This window comes from Amblyomma americanum, chromosome 10 (assembly GCF_052857255.1).
Source record: "Amblyomma americanum isolate KBUSLIRL-KWMA chromosome 10, ASM5285725v1, whole genome shotgun sequence".
Lineage (NCBI taxonomy): Eukaryota > Metazoa > Arthropoda > Arachnida > Ixodida > Ixodidae > Amblyomma > Amblyomma americanum.
The window spans coordinates 140,713,789-140,740,627 of NC_135506.1; the positions used below are offsets into that span (position 1 = coordinate 140,713,789).

Sequence of the window (26,839 nt, forward strand, 5' to 3'; positions counted from 1 at the left end):
GTCCCGGATGCCTTGTCGTTCTCGCGGTGACACACGGTAAGGGCTTTGACAGAGAGGTCGGACGTGTTGGTTCGTTATAATGCGATGCTTGGCAATTGGCGTTTGTCGGACCTTCAGCGATGACGAAAAACACTCGCTGTAGCTTCGAAGCAGATTGCGGATCTGGTCTTGTCTGTTACGGGGCAGAGCTTGGTTGATGTCGAAAGTGGGCGAGTACTCTTGGTCAGGCGAATCTTCTGCGGAGGGGCCGGAGAGGGCAAAGGAGACTCGTACTTCGGATAATACGTCGAAGAAAGCAATCGTCGTTTCTCTGCTAATGTGTCGGTATTCTTCGGTATTCTTCGGTCAAGTTAGTCAGCAGTACTTCGGGCTGGCCATTGCGGAAATGTGCGATGCTTCTTGCGATGCTGATTCCTCTGTCTGGAAGCAACTCCACGTTCTCCTCGATGATGGCTTCAGCACTAATAACTTTCGTGGCACTTACAATCAGGATAGCGCTTGAACGGGGTGGAGCGCTCACTTCTTCCTCCAGGATACTCAAGGCAACGTGATTTTCCAGAGGTTTCATCAAAGCGATGGCCTCGTCCGTCGAAAGCGTGATCAGCTTGGATCGCAGTTCGATGATCGCCTGATGCTCATCAAGGAAATTCATGCCCAAGATCACTACGCGGGAACATTGCCGTAGCACAATGAAGGTCAAAAGTAAGGTATGTCAGAATAGCGGCCTGAGGGGCGAGTTGATGCATGAAGAAATGAACGGCTGCGCAAATCAGGACACAGACAAGAAAGAGACACCACATGCGCACATGATAGGTATGTCCTTTGACAGTCACTCGCGCTGTGCATCGTCCTGGTGGCGTAATGAGGTGGCCCCCTGTGGTGCGAATTTGTGGGCCTTCCCAACGGTCATGACTTTCCTGAGGTGTCCAGCGAATGTTCCATTCTTCACCATTCTTCCATTCTTCAACGAGAATTGTGGAGAATCCAATACTTTTAGTTCTTTGACGGTGATAGGATTTCTCTAAGGTTTTAAGTTTTGACTCTTGCTTTATTACTTTGACGCTGAGAGGATTCCTCGAAGGTTTTAAGTCTTCATGTCCATCATTTTTTCCGAATTTTTTGTTCGTCATTTATTCATTATCACACGATCTAATAAAGCAAGAATTTTGATAATTCGATCTGTTTGCCTTGGCCAAGCGTGGGTCTTTGTTGTGAGGATGAATTGCTTTCCTGATGGTTTTGTGCTCGGATAATCTTGGGACCTAGTTTGCTTTTATCAGGAGTGTAGCGCTGAATGCGTGAATGCACCTTACGGTCTGTTGGAAATAGCACCTACTTCCTGAATTCTGATTATTGTTTACAATCTCTTATTCTTGTGTGATAGGCTTCTGCAATACGGCTCGGGTGCTTCATAAAATGTAAGGGTTTGGGCGAATAAACCTCAGTTGCAAGTTGGCGCCTGTCCTGTTGTGTTCGTGTGCCTCTTTTGTCCTTGTTGCTTTCGCGCCGTCCTGACATCATCAAAAAGCTATGCACCAACTAGCCCAAACCAAAGTACTTCTTGTACAAATTCGTCGATTGTTTTTGGCGGCTGGCGGAGGAGGCTGGCAAAGAGTTGTTCTTTTACACCACGCACTAAACTGAAATTTCTTTTCATAGGTCATCTCTGGGTCGGCTCGGCGAAAGAGGCGCTTGATCTCCTCGACGTAACCGCGGACAGGCTCGTTCGGAAGCTGCATTCGGTACTCGAGGAGTCGCTCTGCTTTTTCTTCTCTCAAGACACTGGTGAACACATTGAAAAGTTCCTTCTTGAATAGCTGCCATGTCGTTAGGGACGACTCGTAGCTTTCGTACCACGTACGTACTGAGCCTCCAGTGAGAAATATACGTGTCCAATTTTTGCCGCATCATCCCACTTGTTGAATGATGCCACGCGCTTTATGCCACAGCAGCCGTGGCCTAGTTGGTTGGGCGCCTGTCTCGGCTGCGGGAGGTGGTTGGTTAGAAACCCACCGCCGCACACCCACCGGTAAAAATGGGTACAAGCGGCCCCCGGCCTGCAGCCCGGCTTTCATTAGGGGCGTTCGCTTGGGAGAAGCTCCGTAAACCCCGCTGCGCCCCTCGTGGGCTAAGTCCCAGTTTCGAACGACCCCGCAGCCTGCTAAAGGTGGTACTCCGCTGAACGTGTGATCAGCAACCACCAGCCATTCTTCGGGATCTTCGCCTAGGGACCCACTGAAATTCGGCGGCCCCCGCGTCTGTTGCAGTATGATAGGTGTCGACATCTTTGGCGACGTTGTGGTGCTCATAGCAGCGTATTTTCGTTGTCGGGTGCGGTCCGGCAAAATCCCGAACTCAAGCTTCTCTCCCTGAAGACGTCTGTTGGCTCGGTTAACTGCTGGCTCGTCCTCCGTTGCGAAGCGCAGAGGGCTGGTGTCACGAGTTGAAGGGGGCGTCTGGAACATGGAAGGCACCCCGCACCTCCACCAGATGTCACGAAGTGGTGACTGCAGTCCGTAGAGCAGAAAGGCTGCGAAAATGGTGTCTAAACAAAAACTTTATTTTGGCTGACTTGCGCCCGCAATGGACTGAATCACTCGGCGGCGGCGTAGCAACAAGCGTGCTCGGCGGTCGACGAACAGCATGCCCGCTACTGTCGGCCGTGCTCAATTTAAAGCTTATAGCGAACTTTCGAGACAAAGCGATATAGCCAACTTTCGAGATAAGAACATTCTGGAACAACGCAGAATCAGCTCTGCCTGGATGCGATCATTCGGGATAAATCTGGTCGTGTCTTGCATCGCAAACAAAGCGATAAAGCGGCGTTCCGGCGGCTTTGAAGAATGAACAAACACTGCAGATATTCGCAGCAATATGCACATTTATGTATGGTCCTCCCACCCAGACGTTCTCGTACAAATAAAAATGATACAAATTTAATAAAAATTGATGAATGTTAAAAAGTTCTGAAACAATTCAATAAAAATTGGATTCTGTATGCAGTTGACATGCCTGGCCTAGTTCACATGCTGTCCAAGCCTGTTTTCAGAGAGAATAGACGTTGAAAGGTTGACAGTGCCTGCGATTGCGATTAATGCCTGATCAAGCGCTCGCATCATCTTCCAAGGAACGGGCCCCTTCAGTACCTTGAGCATTTTCATGCGTTGGATTGATCGTTCTACCTGCACCCTCGCCCTTGAAATTTTAAGCGTCTTTTCAGATTATGCAACCGTGAACTGCGCCTGGTTCCGCAGGAAAGGGGGCTGCACAATTCCGAGTCCGTGTTTCGCACATAGACTATCTATATTAAACCCTTTTTCAATCATTACATCATCCCTAAAGCTATCTAGCTTGTTGAGAACTGCTGCTTTCTCCACACAAGCTTTATCGGAAGCTCTGCCGCCAAACCCGTGACTAAGAAATGTGATGAGACCTGCAGGCTACACTCCAATATGTATATTGGCAGTGTGCATGCCATTGTAGTAAGAGTAGTACAACTATATCCTACAGGATGCGCAGTGAGACTTTTCCAATGCAATTTCCGCGGAGTCAAGCACACTGCGAACTTCCTGGTAGTCTTGGAAACACTGTGGCATGTTCTTTTTTTACCTCATCTTTTTCAGCCCATAGTATAGCAGTTTCCGAATTGGCAGCAAGGTTTTGGAATCTGCCGAAGAAGTGCCTTGCAGCCCTTCTTCTGCTTACGCCGATCAACCTGGCCAAACATGCAAAGGGAACGCATGTTTTCAGCCGATTGACCACAAGCACAACGCGGTCAAATACATTAATTGTTGTGCTCGAATGGCGCATTCTAGCCACCTCATTTGGTATTGCCGTCAGTGCATTCATCGAATTCACTCCTGTAAAGGCAACGACAGCGGCATTGGTTGAAAGCAAATCCACTAATTTCAACTTATTAGGCGCCAAGGCATCAATATTAACCTTTGTCGAGATCGTTATTCTTGAGCACATCTTCCACATTTCTGCACCCCGGATGCTGCAGAAGTGTGTCAACCTCCTCCACGTCCTGCAAGTTGTCATCTTGCCCGGTTTTAGCTTTGTTGAGGCAGGGATCATCTGGCACTGCTTCTGAGCCAGTATCTGCATCGCAAAACCAAACATGCCCAAGGCATGATGACAAGAGCCTAAAACAGTACCAATAGAATGATGACAACATATAGTGCGACTACATCATTCGGAACGCGTACCTTTGTAACATTACTCGTAGCCAGTTCCGCCTCAGTGGGCAAGACGAGTGGCACTGACTCTGCGTCTGAACCCTTTGATAACGACGCTTCTGCACAAAACAATACAGCCATCAAACGTGAAAAATGATAGCACAGCCTACAGACTCCCATTTGTTTAGAGCTGTTGCCTTTTTGCTTTCCCTAGCCCAGTGTGGTGGTGTAGTAGGTAAAGCGCTGAGCTACTAATGTCACAGCAGCCACTTATTTGATGCAGGTGTAAAACACACACCTGTGCACACGACATGGTGTGCACGCATGGCAAAAAGATTGTGTGGAACCAGTAGACAATAGGAGAACACGGCATGCAAATGAATATTCAATGCCCTCTATTTCAACATGAACAAACAGCTTCCGGTAGTTTCTTCGATACTGTCACGGAGCGGAACCTCCTTCCATCAAATGCAATCGAATGAAATAATTCTGTCAAGAAGCTGGGATATTTGTTTTATGGCTCCTAGTACTGCTGCCACGTGTTTAGTGGCCAGCTTTATTCGCTTTTGTCATTCATGAGCCAAAGCCATGCTACAAGCATTGTACAAATAAAAAAGAATTTATTCTATGGCTCATTTTAAATGTTCATGGAGCCCCAGTGGTCCTGGCCCACTTCCACTCGCACATTACGAGGAAGAATAAAATAGATGCACACTGAGCACATGGCATCTAATAGAACTCTATTGTGCGTAAAAGAAAAAAAAACATATCAAGTTTCCCAAAACATACCTCCCTGCGTTCGTGCAGACGCCCGTGGAGTGCGAGCTGCTGCTGCCTGAATCCGGAACAAATCCTGGTGGCCATGAGGCCTGAGCGGCAGGCGCTGCGACAGTACAGCGGTCTTCTTTAGCCGTTTTTGTACGGGCGTCCACACATGAGGATCTGGGAACACAATAACGCATTGCATTGGCTTCACCCAGAAATCAGGGTGAGGTCAATGACTTCCGGTGGGACCAGCTTCAACTCCGTCGTAGCTACACTTCAGACTGAACAAAAGTAAATTTTTAAGAAGTTAGCATTCGTAGCACTGGTCTGCGCCCTGCATAGTTTATGTAAGAGCCGAGAAACGGCGAGTTCCGTATCGCGGAAAAATTGTAAGAGCTCTAAAACCTTTCTCGAAATTATCCCGTTCCATCGAGGAAAGCAGCAATAAATCGTTTTCTGGCTATTGCGATATTGCAAGTTCTATTACAAAACTTTTTGCACGTTTCAGGTGAAAACTGTAGAGCTAGTATGGCTCATTTCGGTGCTTCGAGAGACGCGTTAGTTTAGTGCATGGGGTATATTGTCCCAAAGCGACTCAGGATATGAGGGACGCGTTAGGGGATGGCTCCGGATAATTTCGACCACCTGGGGTTCTTCAACGTGCACTGATATCGTACAGTACGCGGGCCTCTAGCACATCACCTCCATCGAAATGCCACGCCGATCTCGGGTCAGCAGCCGAGCACGATGACCACTGATCCACTGCCACGGTTAAAAGCAGTCGATTCGCAGTCCAACTAGTTAGCCTGAACTCACGTCATGCACCCGCTGACATGAGCGCCGGTCACCGAGGAAGGTTCGACCGAATTTCGCAAGCCATACTGTCAATATTAGAAAGGCATAAGCTGAAATTTGATGCGCGAGCTGCGCTACAACGCAACGAGGACCAGCACTTTTCACTTCCTTTCCCAGGTAAGCTCTACCGTAGCGGTCCCAAAAGTGCACATTTCCTCACCTGCAGTGCTCCAGAAGAAGTCTCCTGCGACGAAGTGTTCGCTGCACACTCTCACTGACGGCGTAACAGCGTTAAGGCGCGCTCACATTAGCGGGAAAACGCGCAACGCCGGGCGTTTTCCGCGTGCCGCTTCCCGCCCAAGCCGGTTTTTCTCCCGCGGACAGCCTGCTCTGCCGTCCCGCGGAGCGATGGGTTCGGTACCTATTTTTCCCGTGCCGGTGACCAGAACAGCCAATGGGCGCCGACCGTGAACCGTGACGTCGTCCCAGTTCAGTGACCCCGTCGGCGGAGGCGGAGGCTGCGCGCGTCCGGCCGGCCCGGCCGGGCACTCGGCGGCTGCTTTGCCAGCACGGTGCAAGAATGGTATTCTTACACCGTGTTTGCCAGGGCGACGGGAGGGGAGCTAGCAGGGTGCGCTTTCCAGTCTTCTCTGGTGTCACGTGACTATCCCCTTCTCTTTCTGCTCGTTCGGGTCCTCCCTCAGCGCCTCCTCTCTCCACATTCCAAGACAACCGCAGCGAGAAAACGCGCGCAGTGTGAGCGTCATTCTCAGGAGCTGCGAGGCAGCGTCGACGTTGACGCTGTGCCGGCGCGGGAAGCTTCCCGCTAGTGTGAGCGCGCCTTTACTCATACGCAGCTTGGCCATCTATTCCTTTTTCAATCGCGAGTCATGCGGAAACGGATGGAGGCTTACGCGATTATTCACAGCTCTCTTGACGCACTGAGGCACGCAACACATCCGATTGCTCTTGTATTTTCTTTCCATCGCGTGAAGTTACGCGCCTAAAAGCGGGCAGGAAAACGCAAATGCAGCCACCAATGCCTGCAGCCACTCCAGCGCCTGTGTTGCGGTCTGCAATAATCCCTGTGTCGTTTACTTTTCCGATCACTAGGTGGCGCCAATGTAGGCGCCCCTCATTGATTGATGAATAATGATTTTGATAATGAGAAAAATAGAAGCAAGGGTGCCCAACTGATGTCAAAAGTAAATAAAAAGGATAGAAAAGCAGCTCAAAAAATTATGGAAGCATCTAAATGCAATGAGTAATGAGACCAGGCTAGAACAAAGGTTTATTGTTACAGATAATTGTATTCGACTAAAAGGGGATGAAGCGATAAAACACATAGGAACAAGGATGACAGAAAAAATTAAGGAAAGAAATGTTGCACATAATTTATCGAAGGAGGATAGACCGGTTACTGCAATAGCTTCACTTGAGCAAAGAGAGTGGTAAAGGGCAGAGAAGAAGGTTCCTAGTGGCATATCAACATGACCAGATGGTATTCCGATTATGTTAATGAAGAAGCTACGACCAAAATCCACCAAACATGAATACAGGTAGTGAATGAAATGATAGTGGATGGGAAAGTCCCCGATGAAGGGCGATTAAGTAGAATGAGCATGATATATAAGGAAAAGGGGGACAACGCTGACCTAACTACTGTCCCATAACAGTGACACCTGTGGTTTACAGGGTGGTGATGGAGATTATAAAGGACAGATTGCAGGCTTGGGTTGAGAAGGAGGGGGTGCTAGGGGAGCTACAAAATTAGTTCCGGAAACAAAGGAGGATGGAGGACAATCTGTTTTCATAGACGCAGTGTATATAGATTACTGAAAAGGAACACAGGCCCCTATGCTTAGCATTTCTGGATAATAAGGGAGCCTACGACAACGTTATTCAAGAGTATCTGTGGGACATACTGGGGACATTGAATGTGGAATATGGAGTAATTAGTATTTCAAAAGGAAATATATAAAGGTACCAGAGTGGTTATAAAATGAAAAAAAAATGTATCAGAGCCTGTAGAGATAGATACAGCGGGGGCTTAGGCAAGGATGTCCTCTGTCTCCTTGGTTGATCATGTTGTACCTGCAAGGGTTGGAGACCAAGCTAGAGAGGAGCGAACTAGGCTTCAGCCTTTCTTTTTCAAGCAAGGGGCATGATTAAAAAGTCATTACCGAGACTAATACGCGCCGATGACATAGCGCAAATGGCTGACGACAAGGAAGATTTGCAGTAGTTGATAAACATATGTGGTACAGAGAGAGAGAGATTAGGTTTCAAGTTTACTAAAGAAAAATCTGCAGTCATGATATTTAAGGATGAGGTCGGCAAGCATGAGTATCTGACAGAGCATGAAAAATATGTAATGAATAAAGCTAGTAGGAATGCAGCTGTGATGAAAAATAATTCACTGTGGAATTACAATAGGTATGAAGTGGTAAGAGGGATCTGGAAAGGGGTGATGGTTCTTAGCCTGACTTTCGGTAATGCGGTCTTGTGCATGAGACCAGATGTTCAAGCAAGGTTAGAAATTAAACAACATGGAGTAGGGAGATTAGCTTTGGGAGCACACGGCAATACACCAAATCAGAGGGTACAAGGTGATATGGGATGGGCGTCGTTGGAGAGCAAAGAAGCTAGCAGTAAGATAGCATTTGAGGAGCGATTGAGAAAAATGGGGGAAAAGCAGTGGGCTAAGAAAATTTTCAGATAAATGTACATAAGGAATGTTGATACGAAATGGAGAAAGCGAACTTGAAAATTGACAAGCAAATATCTGGACAGCAGTAGGGGGCAAATCAGCAATTATTGGTTAAGAAAAAGGTTAAAGAAACAGAGAGGGCTATGTGGAAAACAGGTATGCTGACGAGATCATCACTGGGAACATACTGAATTTTTAAGCAGGAAATTGCCAAAGAAAATATCTTTGATAACTGTAGGGGAAGCTCTTTGTTGTTTCAGGCCAGGACGGGAGTTTTGCGGACTGAGACATATAGTCAGGTACCACGAGATAGACACGTTGTGCGTTGCGTGGGGTGAGGAGGAGGAAACGGCTGAACACTTCATCGTTTTCTGTAAAGAGCTACACCCTAAAGTGGAGAGCAGTGGGGCCGATTTATCCAAGGCATTGGGGTCTAAGGATAGTGAAGGGAAAGTAGATTTTAAGCGGGTAGAAGTAACCTAGCGAATTTTATCTGACTGGTGGCTAAAATCAAGACAACAGTAAAATTTCATAAATCATGGCAAGGTGGCTTAAGCCACCGCCCGATTTAAAGGGTTCAGCCGTGTCCATCCATCCATCTATCCACCCACCCACCCACTCACCCATCCATCCATCCATCCATCCATCCATCCATCCATCCATCCATCCATCCATCCATCCATCCATCCATCCATCCATCCATCCATCCATCCATCCATCAATACATACATACATACATACATACATACATACATACATACATACATACATACATACATACATACATACATACATACACCCACCCACCCATCCATTCATCCTTACATCCATCCATCCACCCACCCACCCATCCATCCATCCATTCATCCATCCACCCACCCACCCACCCATTTATTCATCCATCCATCCACCCACCCACCCCTCCATCCATCCATCCATCCATCCATCCATCCATCCATCCATCCATCCATCCATCCATCCATCCATCCATCCATCCATCCATCCATCCATCCATCCATCCATCCATCCATCCATCCATCCATGCTTGCGGATACCTTACACAGGTATGCAAACAGTTTCAGACATGAGCTGTAGTTTCGGCCTGTTGTCGTGGGAAATCTGTTTCTCCCTCCGTCACGACGCGGCCGACCATCACTACCAACATGAGTCGAGACAGGTTGGGAGGTAGGCCGGCTCCCTCATGGGGAAGCAGCGACGCGAGGGCCTCCTAGACCGCTAGCCAGTGCTCTTCTCAATGCGGCCAGCCCCGCGAGCAGCCATCAACCGCAATAGTCGTACAGGTATAGCGCGGGAAACCTCGACCGCACCGCCACGCTTCTGGTTCCGGGCAAACGCCTGGTTATGGCTTTGCCCCAAGAAAATGGCACGCAAGAAAAGACCTTGCCAGTCGGTAAGCCGGAATCCCTTCCTACTTAGCCTTCTGCGTCAGAGGAATGCCCTGCCGTCCACCGGGTTTTTGTTCCCTAGCGCCATACAACAACCGCCCCCCCCCCCCCCCCCTCCGAGGTTAGCGCGACCGATGACGCTGCACCCGAGGAGTGGAGTGACAGCGGGCAGAAGTCGGCCCCCATATCGCCGCAATGTGCTCAACGTGGAGCCCTAACCCTGAGTTTAAGTCTTATGCCCTACCGACTCAACCAGCCGTGCGCTCGGTGTTCGCGGCCTAGGCCTCAAAGGAAGTTCAACAGTGCAGTAGAATCCCCCCCCCCCCCCACAAACAATTTTGGCACTGCACAGCAAGACAGCACATTTAAATCATTTTTTATGAAACGTTTTAGCGCCCCTCTAATCTAGTGCGCATGGGTCAGCGCACGATGTTTTGTCAACTTGCAGTGACGTCACTGCAACGCGTGGGTTCAAAGTGCCATGTTGAGGGCTCCATGACGTAACCAGATTGACGTGAATATTGACAGCTTAGGGGCGGCATCAGAACTGTGCCAGAGAAAACAGAAAATAAGGAAGAATAATATATCACTACCGGAAAGGGCTGCCGCTAAAGATGGCGTTGCAGGCTTGGACCGCCCTGCGAGTTCTTTTTTTTAATGGCAAAGAATTACTAGTACCATTGCCAGAAAAGCCGACGGCGTGTGAACTCGCAGATGGTACATGTAATCCTAGCGATGACAAGAAAAATAGGGTGACGTCATCAAGCGGCCGCATGACGCACACAGCAAGCCGAGATAATATAAGGAGTGGGTCAAGGTCAGATGGATCCGGCAGAACATAAATGGAATGGAGCTGTCACACAGTGGCGAAACAACTGTCCTTATTCTAACGTTTCGACCACAGTCTGGCGTTAGCCAGAGTGATATGGTATAAGACATAGCTTCTGTAAGTGCAGCTACGCGGTGAGGCAACGTTTCGGTTGTCGGGTCGTAGCGGCAAACACCTCAGTATCGATCGGCAGTGAAAGATATGTGTTAGTCAGCGCAGTCAAAATAATTCAGTCAAAATGCCTGTACCATATCACTCGGATGAAGGCCAGACCCTGGTCGAAACGTTAGAATAAAGACAGCGGTTTTCCACCGCGTGTCAACTCCATTTCGTTTATACATGAAGGAAGCCAACAGGCACCGAAACCAAGGTGGGTAGGGGAATGATTCTATTTCTTTAATTTGTAGTGCTGATCAGTGGTAGATTAATACTTTAATTAATTTGTCGCTTAAAGAAAACCACTTATGAAGCAGCAGAAAAACAACCAAGCCGCTATTGGGATCCGAACACATGACCTCCGTAAATCACGTTCGGCTCTTTACCAATTGAGCTACGGCGATGACTGCCGAATCTGCTGCCCTCTTGGGTATTTATGTTTACGCGTGTAAGCGCTCCGTGAGAGTGTTCACCAGCGCCACCCTCGTCTATAGCGGCGGACGTAGCACGTCCTGTACTACCGCGAGTGTGACGCTGAACATGATCAAACGACGAGGGCGGAAACTGTGCGAGAACCCTCTTATGCTACCTATGACATCAAGACTGCCAGAACCGAGACCCTCGTTAAGCTATTAGCAGACATGGTAAAGGAAATGAGGGGCTCGTTCGACAGACATATGAAGGAAGCCAACATTCACCGAAACCATGGTGCATATGAGAATGTTTCTATTTTATTTTTGTTTAATTTGTTTTGCTGATGAGTGGGAGAAAAATACTTCGATTAATTTGTCGCTTAAAGAAAACCACTTATAAAGAAGCAGGAAAATCAACCATGCCGCCGGTGGGATCCGAACCCACGAACTCCGAATATCGCGTCCGGTGCTCTACAACTCAGCTACGGCGACGGCTGTCCAATCTGCTGCTCTCGTGGGTATTTATGTTCATTGGGTGTAAGCGAACCTGGATGGATGGATGGATGGATGGATGGATGGATGGATGGATGGATGGATGGATGGATGGATGGATGGATGGATGGATGGATGGATGGATGGATGGATGGATGGATGGATGGATGGATGGATGGATGGATGGATGGATGGATGGATGGATGGATGGATGGATGGATGGATGGATGGATGGATGGATGGATGGATGGATGGATGGATGGATGGATGGATGGATGGATGGATGGATGGATGGATGGATGGATGGATGGATGGATGGATGGATGGATGGATGGATGGATGGATGGATGGATGGATGGATGGATGGATGGATGGATGGATGGATGGATGGATGGATGGATGGATGGATGGATGGATGGATGGATGGATGGATGGATGGATGGATGGATGGATGGATGGATGGATGGATGGATGGATGGATGGATGGATGGATGGATGGATGGATGGATGGATGGATGGATGGATGGATGGATGGATGGATGGATGGATGGATGGATGGATGGATGGATGGATGGATGGATGGATGGATGGATGGATGGATGGATGGATGGATGGATGGATGGATGGATGGATGGATGGATGGATGGATGGATGGATGGATGGATGGATGGATGGATGGATGGATGGATGGATGGATGGATGGATGGATGGATGGATGGATGGATGGATGGATGGATGGATGGATGGATGGATGGATGGATGGATGGATGGATGGATGGATGGATGGATGGATGGATGGATGGATGGATGGATGGATGGATGGATGGATGGATGGATGGATGGATGGATGGATGGATGGATGGATGGATGGATGGATGGATGGATGGATGGATGGATGGATGGATGGATGGATGGATGGATGGATGGATGGATGGATGGATGGATGGATGGATGGATGGATGGATGGATGGATGGATGGATGGATGGATGGATGGATGGATGGATGGATGGATGGATGGATGGATGGATGGATGGATGGATGGATGGATGGATGGATGGATGGATGGATGGATGGATGGATGGATGGATGGATGGATGGATGGATGGATGGATGGATGGATGGATGGATGGATGGATGGATGGATGGATGGATGGATGGATGGATGGATGGATGGATGGATGGATGGATGGATGGATGGATGGATGGATGGATGGATGGATGGATGGATGGATGGATGGATGGATGGATGGATGGATGGATGGATGGATGGATGGATGGATGGATGGATGGATGGATGGATGGATGGATGGATGGATGGATGGATGGATGGATGGAAGGTAGGAGCGTCCCCTTTGAAACGGGGCAGTCGTTGTTGCCACTATGCTCAGTTTTTCCTTTATTTTTGTTTACTCTGCTGTAAGTTGTTGATACAATTCTCCATTTCCTCTAAAAAAAAAACGTCTTCCTACACTTTAAAACTTATGTCACCTCTCTGCTTTTGTGCCACCAATCCTCCAATCGCTTTTTGCTAATTTCAAACGCAGATTTATTTACATGACTATTGTTATCTCTAAACCCTAAGGCCTCAGGAAGAGTGACTGTGCCTGCATCGACATCGGGATGGATACCATCGCATTTTAGGATGAGGTGTTCTATTGTTTCTTCAGATTTACCACACACAGCACATGTGTCATCGTCTTCGTTAAATGTTTTTCTGTAGCTGCGCGTTCTAAGACACCCTGACCTAGCTTCAAAGAGGAGGGCACTACCTCTTGAGTTACAAATTATGATGCTAACCTTGTCAGTTCCGGTGTTCTCACTTACCCTATTAGTGATCACTTGCCTGTCTTTTGTAGCATAAAATTTAGTACTCGGGGAAACTCCCACCATAAAGCGTTTAATCTTTTTCAGCCTGTTACAGCTACCCTCTTAGAAGCTTTTTATCGTGAGTTAGAAACAGTTTGCTGGGACAACGTCCTTCAGGCAACAAATGTGAACGTAGCTTATGATGCCTTTTTGAGTTTGTTTCTTTCGGTATACCAACGTCACTTCGTTTTCAAAAGCCATACGGGTAATAAGAGATGTCGAAAACCGTGGGTGACAAAGTACCTATTGAAGAAGATAGAACAGAATGAACGTCTGTTTAAAACATTTATGCGAACTCGTACAGCATCTGATCTCGCTACGTTCAAAAAATTTCGTAATGACTTGACAAAGCAGCTAAGAAAAGCAAGAGAACTGTACTATGAGAATATGTTCGGTTCCAACGTAAAGCGCACTGACTTAATGTGGAATAACTTAAATGCACTGATGGGTCGGAGCGAGAAAAAACAGAGTTGAAGCAATTTTTCACGAAGGACAGATATTAAAAGGAGAATAAATGGCAAATATTTTAATGACTACTTTGTTAACAGAGATTCTACTAAAAACCAGGCATCATACAAAACTTTAGGGCAGAAAAACTCTAGCATATCATTTTTGAACCAACAGATACAAATGAAGTGTGTTCTCTTTTTTTGAGTTTAAATAATTCTCATAGTGTTGATGCTGACGGTATACAAATAAGACCCGTCAAGTATGTGATACGTATAATCAGCCCCATTCTAGCGCATATTTTTAATCTCTGCATTTCTACAGCTGTTTTTTCTACAAAAATGCAAGTCCCCCGTGTGATAGCCTTATATAAGAAAGGACATAAAAATTATGTATCGAACTACAGACCGGTGTCAATTCTTCCTGCCTTTTCGAAAGGTCTCGAGAAAATTATCTTAGATCGAATATCGCTCTTTTCCAGCAAGCATAATATAATAACTACTTCGCAATATGGCTTTAGGAGAGACAGGTCTACAGAGCTGGCGCTGTTAGACCATAAGGAATATATATTAAAAAATTTTGAAGAGAAATGTATTGTTATGGGTATTTTTGTTGATTTTAGCTAAGCTTTCGATTATATTAGTCATATTATCCTTTTTGAAAAACTGCATCATTATGGTATACGGGGACAAGTTTTGGCTCTGCTCAAAAGTTACCTATCAAATAGATTTCAATATGTCGACATAAATGGTTTCTTTTCTCACAGCAAAAAAATAATTTCAGGAGTTTCACAGGGTAGCATTTTAGGCCCTGTCCTATTTAATTTGTACATTAATGATATTGTACACAACTGCTCAGATACCAAGTTCGTTATATATGCCGATGACACGAGTGCTTTGGTGCCATCACGTTCTGTACCTGAAGAAATTACTAAAGCACATATTTTTTGCGCAAATTGGACTCGTGGACTTCCAGCAATCAATTAAAACTTAACGCAAACAAAACAAAGGTGGTAGTTTTTCGACCAAAAAATAAACAAATTTCGTTACAAGGAACCGTAATGTTTAGATCCGCAGCCATTGATGTGGCAGATACTGTCAAGGTGTTAGGGGTATATTTTACTTCAACTTTACAATGGAATGGTCATGAAAACAGTCTAATCAGCAAACTGAGCTGCATAACTGGAATTTTAAATCGCAACCGCTATACTCTTCCAAAAAAAGTTAAACTAATGGTCTACAACGGTCTCTTTGTCTCCCACCTAAACTACTCTCATTTAGTTTGGGGAACTTCAACAAAAACTAATGTGTTGAAGCTTGAAAGGCTACAGAAAAAAATAGTGCGAATAATTGAAAACGTTGAATACACAGCACCTTCTTCACATATCTTTGCTTCGCTTAATTTATTGAAAGTAAGAAATATGTACGAATACAAATTATGCAGGCAGTATCGTTTAAGTGTCCAACGAGAGAGTACAGTTTTTACAGAAATGGCAGAATTAAGACCCAATTATCCCACCTACAGCACCAGAACACCAGAACGATGAAAACTTCCAAAATGTCGCACTGCCTATGGACAACAAACACTCCGGTATAATCTTCCGCGATTATTGAATGCTGCAGAAAAATAAGGTGCTGATCTATTCAATATGTCTCTTCCAAATATCTACAAATATTTTGCTACTCATACTCATTTTTGTGAATGAATGCAAAGGCCTATCCTTATGTTCAATTACATTACATTGTTTCATTCTCGAAAAAAAAAATTTTTTTCCAGGCGTCCAAATCCAGTGCTCTATTGAAACTCTTATTTAGGCTTATTTTATTGTCTGATGCGATACAGTGCTGTTTTTCTTTTCTCTTTGCAACAAAAAAATGTGGCAGTCTACTGCCCCACTCTGCTGCTGTATACACTGTAAGGAGGCGGAAAATCTTTCAAGCCGCAAATGTACGGCTTTTCCCTCCACCTCCTTCCACTTCTTTGTGGAGAATAAAACTTGTATATATGTATGTATGTATGTATGTATGTATGTATGTATGTATGTATGTATGTATGTATGTATGTATGTATGTATGTATGTATGTATGTATGTATGTATGTATGTATGTATGTATGTATGTATGTATGTATGTATGTATGTATGTATGTATGTATGAGTTATCATAAAACGTTTCCTTCCTGATCTGCCTTTTTCAGCATCGATATAGTTCTACACTATGCTTTTTTTCCATTGAATCTATCCAATTTTTATCTTCGACGTTTTTAACCGGTCGTTTCATGCTCTTTCTCCTTCCTCGTCTCTGGCAAACTTACTGGCCAGCTTTCTAGTTCGTTTCCGCCACTGTGTGTCAAATCTCTTTTTGTACAGGTATTTAAATACCTTAGCTGCCCACCTGTTATCATCCAATTTAGTACTTTACTATGAGCTTCCCGTGCTTCGAACGTTGCCCAGCCCATATCCCCCTGTACTGCCTCGTTTGTGGTTTTCCCGTGGGCACCTAGTGCTAATCTTCCGACAGTTCTCTGATTTACTTCTAATCGCGACTAAACTGCAGCCCTTAAGCATCGAACCTCATTCCCGTAAGTAAGCCCCGGCACCATTATTCCTTTTCAAATACCTCTGAGGACTTCATACCTGTTGTACCCCCACAATGCCCTATGTTTCATTATCCCGGCATCTCTTCGCCCTTTTACTATGAGAGACTGTTCGTGCTTTTCCGTGTACATATGCCCGTTGTTTACCCATACCCCGAGATATTTGTATTCGGCCACTCGGGGTATTTCATGGCCATGTACGGTAAGCTCCTGATCAGTTGTGCCGTTGAAAACCATCACACCTGACTTAGTTGCTCTAAAACTGAAACCTAGACTGTGTCCTTCGTCTACAGAGCAATTCACCAAAGTTTGTAAATCTTCCTGGCTATCTGCTAACAGTACAATACCGTCCGCATACATTAAACCCGGTAGTCGTTGCTCAGCAACCTTTCCGCCTAATGTGTATGACAGATCATAACCTAGATTGCTTCCTTGTATCCTTCTTACCATACTTATCATATAAAACACCTTGGATGGATGGATGGATGGATGGATGGATGGATGGATGGATGGATGGATGGATGGATGGATGGATGGATGGATGGATGGATGGATGGATGGATGGATGGATGGATGGATGGATGGATGGATGGATGGATGGATGGATGGATGGATGGATGGATGGATGGATGGATGGATGGATGGATGGATGGATGGATGGATGGATACGGCTGAACCCTTTACATCGGGCGGTGGCTCAAGCCACCTAGCCATGTCTTGTGAAATTTTACTCCTGTCTTGCTTTTAGCCACCAATCAGATAACCTTCGCTTGGTTACTTCTAACCTCTTAAAATCCACTTTCCCTTCACTATCCCTAAACCCCAATGCCTTGGGTAAGTCAGCCCCGCTGCCTTCCACTGTAGGGTGAAGCCCTTTACAGAAAAGTATCAAGTGTTCAGCCGTTTCCTCCTCCTCTCCGCACGCAATGCACAAAGTGTCTATCTCCTGGTACCTGACTCTATACGTCTTAGTCCGCAAAACTCCAGTCCTGGCCTCAAACAACAAAGAACTTCCCCTACAATTATCATAGATATTTTCTTTGACAATTTCCTGTTTAAAGGTCCGGTATGTTTCTAGTGCCGATTTCGTCAGCATCCCTGTTTTCCACAAAGCTCTCTCTGTTCCTTTAACCTTTTTCTTAACCGATAATTGCTGATTTGCCCCCTTACTGCTGTCCAGATATTTGCTTGTCAATTTTCTAGTTCGCTTTCTCCATTTCGTGTCAACATTCTTTATATACAGGTATCTGAAAACTTTCCTAGCCCACCGCTTTTCCTCCATCCTTCTCAATCGTTCCTCAAATGCTATCTTACTGCTAGCCTCTCTGCTCTCGAAAGACGCCCATCCCATATCACCCTGTACCCCCTGATTTGGTGTATTGCCATGTGCTCCCAAAGCTAACCTCCCTACTCCCCGTTGCCTAATTTCCAGCCTTGCTTGAACATCTGGCCTCATACACAGGACCGCATTCCCGAAGGTCAGGCTAGAGACCATCACCCCTTTCCAGATCCCTCTTACCACCTCATACCTATTGTAATTCCACAGTGCCCTATTTTTCATGACAGCTGCATTCCTACTAGCTTTATTCATTACATATTTTTCATGCTCTGTCAGATACTCAACACTGTTATTTATCCACACCCCAAGATACTTGTACTCATTCACTACTTTTAGCACGAACTCCTGTATTCTATGCTCGCCGCCCTCTTCATTAAATGTCATGACTGCAGATTTTTCCTTACTATACTTGAAGCCTAATCTATCTCCCTCTGTACTGCATATGTCTAACAACTTCTGCAGGTCTTCCTTGTTGTCAGCCATTATCACTATATCGTCCGCATATATTAGTCCCGGTAATGTCTGTTTAATCAATTCCCCTTGCTTGAAAAAAGATAGGTTGAAACCTAGTCCGCTCCCCTCTAGCTTGGCCTCCAAACCTTGCAGGTACAACATGAACAACAAAGGGGACAGAGGACATCCTTGTCTAAGCCCCCGCTGTATCTCTACAGGCCCTGATACATTTTTTTCCCATTTTATGAGCACTCTGTTACCTCTATATATATCTTTTAAAAGATTAATTACTCCATTTTCCACATCCAATGTGCCCAATATGTCCCACAAATGCTCCTGAGTAACGTTGTCATAGGCTCCCCTAATATCCAGAAATGCTAGCAATAAGGGCCTATGTTCCTTTTCCGCAATTTCTATACACTGTGTCAATGAAAATAGATTGTCCTCCAACCTCCTTTGTTTCCGGAACCCATTCTGTAGTTCCCCTAGCACCCCCTCGTTCTCCACCCAAGCCTGCAGTCTAACCTTTATAATTTGCATCACAACCCTGTAAACCACAGACGTCACTGTTATGGGGCGATAGTTACTTACGTCTGCTTTGTCCCCCTTTCCCTTATATATCATGTTCATTCTACTTAATCGCCATTCATCGGGGACTTTCTCATCCACTATCGTTTTGTTCACTACCTGTATTAATGTTTGCTTGGATTTTGGTCCTAACTTCTTTATCAACATAATCGGGATACCATCTGGTCCTGTTGATGTGCCACTAGGAACCTTCTTCTCTGCCCTTTCCCACTCTCCTTGCTCAAGTGAAGCTATTGCTGTAACCGGTCTATCCTCCTTCGATAAATTATGTACCACGTGCTTTGCTGAAAATTTTTCCGTTATCCTTGTTCCTATGTGTTTTATTGCTTCATCCCCTTCTAGTCGAATACCCTCATCTGTAACAATAAACCTTTGTTCTAGCCTAGTTTTATTACTCATTGCATTTAGATGTTTCCAGAATTTTTGGGCTGCTTTTCTAACCTTTTTATTTACTTTTGACATCCATTGGGCACCCTTTCTTCTAATTTTCTCATTAATCAAATAGGATGCGTCCCTTCTACACTTTATGAAGGTATCCCATTTTCTGTCTACTTCGGGTTTTGGTTCCCCCCCTCTTCTTGGAATATCTGTGTTCCCTGGATGCTTCCTTGCGCTTTTCTATTGCCCTCTTGACCTCCTCATCCCACCAACTCTTGGGTTTGCATCTTTTCCCTTTTAGCTTTACTCCCACCTTAGCTAGCTGTAGCTCCAGTAATCGAGTTAATTTGGTATAAGTCCATTCTGTTTCACTATCCTCAAAAATTACTTTCTTGATTTGTTTGGCTGCTACTTCCAATTGCTTTTCTGATTAAAAATTTCCCCCTGATTGTTTATCTTGATTCAGTCCTACATTGCTTTTTCTTCTGAAGCTCAACTTGATACGCTTGTGGTCACTACCTAGACTTCTGGAACCATCTTCATCTATGCTCATTACCCCTAATCTGTTATACATCCTCTGTGACATTAGTGCATAATCTATCGTCGAGTGCAGACTCCCCGCCTCCCATGTTATGAACCCCTCACACTTCTCGGTGCTGTTGCATACAACTAAATCATGCCTGTCACACATGTCCTGCAGCATGCTTCCTGTCGAATCCGTGTACCCATCCAGGTCTTCTATGTGTGCATTCATGTCGCCTAATATAATTATCTCGCCCTGTCCTCCTAGCTCATCAATGTCGCTTGCAATACATTCTAACATTTTCCTGTTTTCCTCTTTGGCATTAACCCCTGTCCACAGGTATACAAAGCCAAAGAGTGTTTGCTTGCCTGCCACTGTTCCTTTTAGCCATAAATGTTCCCTGCATCCCAGTCTAACCCTTTGAAAATTCATACTTTTATGAATGAATGCCCCAATTCCACCTCCCTTTCTGCTGCCCTCTGTTCTATTGCAATATTCCCATGCGTAGTCTGGGTTACAGGGTGGTTGCTCCATGTCTCTAAGATGTGTTTCCGCTAAACCATATACCATTAATTCCTCCTGTCTTAACTGTTCTTCTATTTCCTCCCATTTCAGTCTATTCCTGCCACCTTGCATGTTAATGAAACCTATATCTGAATTAACTTGGCCCTGGCGCTTGCGTCTCTTTCTTCCCCTATGGTTCCATTGTCCGTTTGATCTTAATTCTTCCTTCTCTACACTGGTTCCTTCAGAGCTCTGGGTCCCCCCAAAAAAGCTGTTGCCTGGCGACCTATCCTACTACCCACCTTCTTGCCAGTGGCACCACCGTAGTGGATGCCATCCTGTGCAAAAGGGTGGGGCCTAACCTCGTACACTTCCCTGTTGACCTCCATCACCTCATATCTTAGTCGTCGACTCAATAGCCTAATTACCCGATTAGTCTCCACGACCCTCCTTTCCGTTTTGCGAGCCTGCCTCTGGACCTCTGGGATTGTGCATATGGTCACATGCACACTCTCAGAGGCCTCTCTAAGCCTACGCATCCCCACCTCCAACTGCGTCTCAAGATTCTGGCTCCTCCCCTGCAGTACATCATTGAGACCAGCATGGATGACCACAAGGTGTTCGCCATCCATGCTACCCACCACCACCTCCCGGGCTCTGGCCATTGCATCCACCATGCACTTTCCCGACTGAGCCTCCACCTGCACCCGCCTGTCTGCCTTCACTGCCGTCAGAACGCCTCCCTCAACCCTCGCTACATTCGAGTCCCCGACCACCAGAACTCTCCTGTGCCCCAAACGTTCGCTTCCTAATTCCATCTGTTGGCCTCCGGATCGCTCTAGCTGACTCTCCTGCCGCTGTACGCTATTGTCGCGAGTTTCCATGCCCGCTTTAACCTTTTTCATTTCGTTCGCATTTTTCTCACTCAATGCTCGCTGCACTACAGCACTGTACGATCGACGAGCCTCGTCCTCCACCTGACACTTCTCCGAACTGGGGTGCCCAGCCGGCCGCGACCTGAGCGCTTCAACCTGTTTTTCTAGCTGGGTCCGCTTTTCCCGCTCTTCTTTAATCTCGCCCACCATTCGCTTCAACAGGGCGGCATTATTCTCCTCCTTTTTAATCAAATCGGCGACCTGAGCTTCCAGCTTAATCCGATCCTCTCGTTCGACCTGCCGGTCCGCATTAAGTGCATTAAACCCAGCTTCCCATTCCCCTTTTAACGCATGAACGGCGTCCCCAAACCGCTCTCACATCTTACACACGAAGCTAGCCTCACCCGCCTCGGCTAAGCTCCCGAACCCTGTCTCATCTAAGTAACACCAACGGTCGCACTCCTGGCACTGTACTAACTCCCCGTCCTTGTCCTCCTTAACTTTCCTAGCTTGCCGACCCATCGTCCGGCCGACTACGCCTTGTGAAAGCCCGCCAAAATTCCTATGCGTAAAAACCCGCCAAGAATATTACACAAAACTTCGGCACTACGCAACGTAAAAGCCCGCCAAAATTCCTAGAGAAGAAACCTTCGGCACTAGTCAACGTAAGAGCCCGCTAAAACTCCTGCACAAAACTTCGGCACTACGCAACGTAAAAGCCCGCCAAAATTCCTACAGAAGAAACCTTCGGCACTAGTCAACGTAAGAGCCCGCTAAAAATCCTGCACAAAAACCTTCGGCACTGCGCAACGTAAAAGCCCGCCAAAATTCCTACACAAAAAACCTTCGGCACTACACAACGTAAAAGCCCACCAAAATTCCTACACAAAAACCTTCGGCACTACGCAACGTAAACGCCCGCCAAAAATCCTACACCAAAAACTTTCAGCAATACGCAAGGTAAAAGCCTTCCAAAATTTCTACGCAAAAACCTTCGGCACACACACTTCCGCTAGCCTTTCTACCCTTAACTCGGTTTAAAACTACTGCCCGAAAGCATGTACAAGCGCAAAAACCAAAAGGCACTTAGCTTCAGAAGTAGTCGCTGGAGCTCCGAAAAAAAGCGTCCGCCTCCGACGGTGTCACCAGCGCCACCCTCGTCCATAGCGGCGGACATAGTATTACCGCGAGTGTGACGTGGGAAGGCATTTAGCGGCGAGGGCGGAAACTGTGCGACAACCCGCTTATGGTAACTTTGTCACCAGGACTGCCAGAACAAAAACCCCCGTATATATATATATATATATATATATATATATATATATATATATATTGCCGCGAATATTTGCAGTGTTTGTACGTTTTTCAAATCTGCCGGCCGCACCACTTTATCGCTTTGTTTGCGACGCAAGACGCGACTAGATTTATCTCGATTGATCGCAGCCAGGCAGAGCTGATTCTACGTTGTTCCGGAATTATCTGGTAACTTTGCACACTTTATCTCGAAAGTTCGCTATCAGCTTTAAATTGAGCACGGCTGACAGCGGCGGGCATTCTGTTCGACGACCGCCGAGCACGCTTGTCGCTTCGCCGCCGCCAAGTAATTCAGTCCATTTTGGGTGCAAGTCAGCCCGATAAACAGTTTTCTTTTAGAAGACCCTTTCGTCCGTCTTCATCACTGCTTCGACTGCCGTCACCACTACGTGACATCTGGTGGAGGTGCTCGGTAGCCTTCGATATTCCGGACGCCCCCTTCAAGTCGTGAAGCCAGCCCTCAGCGCTTCGCACCTGAGGACGAGCGAGCAGCTGAGCGAGCCAGCCGACGTCTCCAGGGAGAGGAGCCTGAGTTCGGAAACTGCCGGACCGCACCAGACAGCGAAAAGACGCTGCTACGAGCACCGCAACCTCGCCGAAGATGTCGACACCGATCATAATGCAGCAGCCGCGGGTGCCGCCAACTTTCAATGGATCCCTAGGCGAAGACCCCGAAGAATGGTTGGACCAATTTGAGCTCGTGGCGTCATTCAACAAGTGGGATGATGCGGCAAAGATTGGACACGTGTTTTTCTCATTGGATGGCTCCGCACGCACGTGGTACGAAAATTACGAGTCGTCCCTTACGACATGGGAGCTATTCAAGAGAGAACTATTGAAGGTATTCACCAGTGTCGTTTGGAAAGAAAGAGCCGAACGACTCCTCGAGTCCAGGATCCAGCTTGCGAATGAGCCCGTCCGCTGTTACGTCGAGGAGATGAAACGCCTATTTCGCCGCGCCGATCCCGAGATGACCGAGGAAAAGAAAGTTGTTTTTATTGCGCGGCCTAAAAGAACAACTCTTTGCAAGCCTCGTCTGCCAGCCGCCAAAAACTGTCGTGGAATTCATGCAAGAAGCCTGCACGATGGACAAGAACCTCGACGTCCGAGCTCGGCAGTACAATCGCCCTTCCTCTGCCTGTGCAATCCGTTCAGACACGCCCGCCACCACCAGCGACAACTTGCGGGAAGGTATCCGCGAAATCGTGCGAGAAGAGCTATGCCGATTACTTCCATCCTCCCCACAGCCACAAGCAACGACTCTGATGGATGTGCTACGGGAAGAAGTGCAACAGGCACTTGGCACCCCAACGGCCACAGAACCCCAGGCCATAACCTACGCCGCTGCGGTAAGGACTGCTCAGCCCCAGCGACAACCCCCACGTCCTCCCCCGAGACGAGCCAATTGTTCCACAACGCTGCCTCCCAGCCCCCGCTCGCCCAGCCTATGACCGACGCTCAAGCCCCAGGAAATGCGACGCCTGGAGGACTTCCGACAACCGGTCGTTGTGCTTCCATTGCGGTGAGGCCGGCCATATTCTTCGTCACTGCCCGTACCGACGTATCGGTCTTCGAGGATTTGCCGTCAACGCCCCACGACCACGTTTCAGACAACGTCCGCAGGAAATCGACGAATACCTTCGTCGAGAGGAGTACACGCAAAACCGCTTTTCGCGCTCACCATCGCCGACAACTTCGCGCTTTGCGTCGCCACGCCGCAGCTACGCAGACGCGGTACGAGGAAGGTATCCCAGCCCCCGTAGGGGAAACCAAAGAGAGCAACCTCTGGAGGTGGGGTTGCCCACGAGCGAAACGCCGAAGATCCTCCACCGACCACGTCCCATGAAGACGCTGCACCCGCGACGCCGCATGAAGAACCTACCCTAGCTGCACCGACGCCGCACAAAATGACAACCCCGACCACGACGCAAACTGCCTTCAAAACGACGACGCCACCCAGAAAAGCTTCGACCACACGCCACACCCGCGACTCGCATACGCGACGAAGCCGTGACCCGACACCGAGAGCGACGGAAAGTTACCGCTCTAGTCGACACAGGAGCCGATTACTCGGTGATGAATGGAACATTCGCTGCGAGTCTGAGAAAAGTCACAACGTCTTGGGACGGCCCACAAATGCGCACCGCAGGGGGCCACCTCATTACGCCATCAGGACGATGCACAGCGCGAGTGACTGTCAAAGGACATACCTATCCTGCGACCTTTGTTGTGCTACCGCAAAGCTCCCGCCAAGTGATCTTGGGTATGGATTTCCTTAATGAGCATCAGGCGATCATCGACCTGCGATCCAAGCTGATCACGCTTTCGACGGAAGAAGCCACCGCTTCGATGAAAACTGGGGAAAATCACGTTGCCCTCAGTGTTCTGGAGGAAGAAGTGAGCGTCCCACCCCGATCAAGCGTTATCGTGACCGTAGGCGCCACGAAAGCCATTAACGCTGAAGCCATCATCGAGGCCATTATGCAGTTGCTCCTAGACCGAGGAATCAGCATTGCAAGAGGCATCGCACATTTGCGCAGTGGCAAGGCCGAAGTACTGCTGACTAACTTCAGCGAAGAATACCGACACATTAACAGAGGAACGACGGTTGCTTTCTTCGACGAAATATTCTACGTACGAGACTCCTTCGCCCTCTCCGACCACTCCGCAGAAGATTCGCCTGACCAAGAGAACTTGCCCACTTTCGACATCAACCCAGCCCTGCGCGGAACAGACAAGACCAGATCCGCAATCTGCTTCAAAGCTACACCGAGTGTTGCATTATAACGAACCAACACATCCGACCTATCTGTCAAAGCCCCTACCGTGTGTCACCGCGAGAACGACAAGCCATCCGGGACCAAGTCGAAGAAATGCTTCGCGCCGACGTCATCCAGCCTTCAAACAGCCCATGGGCGGCACCGGTTGTTCTAGTGAGAAAGAAAGACGGCGCACTTCGATTCTGCGTGGATTACCGCCGCTTGAACAACATAAGAAGGACGTCTACCCCCTCCCCCGCATCGACGACACACTGGACCGCCTCTGCAACGCCAAATATTTCTCATCGATGGACCTCAAAAGCGGCTACTGGCAAATTGAGGTCGACGAAAGAGATCGCGAGAAGACAGCTTTCATCACTCCGGATGGGCTGTTTGAGTTCAAGGTGATGCCATTTGGTCTCTGTTCCGCACCAGCGACGTTTCAGCGAGTAATGGATACAGCGCTGGCAGGCCTTAAGTGGCAAATTTGTCTGGTATATTTAGATGACGTCGTTGTCTTCGCCTCGAACTTTTAAGAGCACCTCAAAAAACTTCGAACAGTACTTTACGCAATCAAGTTTTCTGGCCTAACCTTAAAAGCAGAGAAATGCCACTTCGCCTACGAAGAGCTGCTGTTTCTAGGCCACATCGTTACCAAGGAGGGAGTACGCCCAGATACGCAGAAAACAGCTGCTATTGAACAGTTTCCACCGCCGGCCGATAAGAAAGCAGTGCTCAGATTTCTCGGACAATGCGCATATTACCGACGATTTGTGAAAAACTTTTCGCGCATCGCCGAGCCGCTGACCCAACTGACGAAGGCAGACGTGCCGTTTAAATGGGAAGCGCTGCAAGCAGAAGCCTTCAAGGAACTTCAGCGTCGTTTACAGTCAACACCGATACTTGCGCATTTTGATGAAAACGCCGATACTGAAGTTCATACTGACGCAAGCAGCGTGGGACTAGGCGCCGTCCTCGTTCAAAAAAGTGACAAGCTGGAGAAAGTCATCGCATACGCTAGCCGTTCCCTTTCCAAAGCCGAGGCTAACTATTCGACAACTGAGAAGGAGAGCCTTGCCATAATCTGGGCTGCGTCGAAATTCCGCCCCTACCTCAACGGACCACCGTTCAAGGTGGTCAGCGACCATCACGCGCTATGCTGGGTTGCCGATTTGAAGGACCCCTCTGGCCGACTCGCTCGATGGAGTCTGCGTCTCCAGGAGTTTGACGTCACCGTCGTTTACAAGTCCGGACGCAAGCACTCTGACGCCTGACGCCGACTGCCTTTCACGAGCCCCTGTATATACACCACCGCCGGACGACGAAGAGGACTCCTTCCTGGGACCCATCAGCCCCAGCTCTTTTTCTCAGCAGCAACGCTCGGACCGCGACCTAAAACGCCTTATCGAGTACCTGGAAGACACGGTTTCTTCACCCCCCGCTTCGTTCAAGC

General features: G+C 47.5%; 1 protein-coding gene across 3 annotated transcripts in view; it reads left to right on the top strand.

The window, feature by feature from the left end:
- The window catches only part of LOC144107834 (agrin-like), a 516,722-nt gene that overhangs the window by 138,382 nt on the left and 351,501 nt on the right, over positions 1–26,839 (top strand). The window lies entirely within an intron of this gene.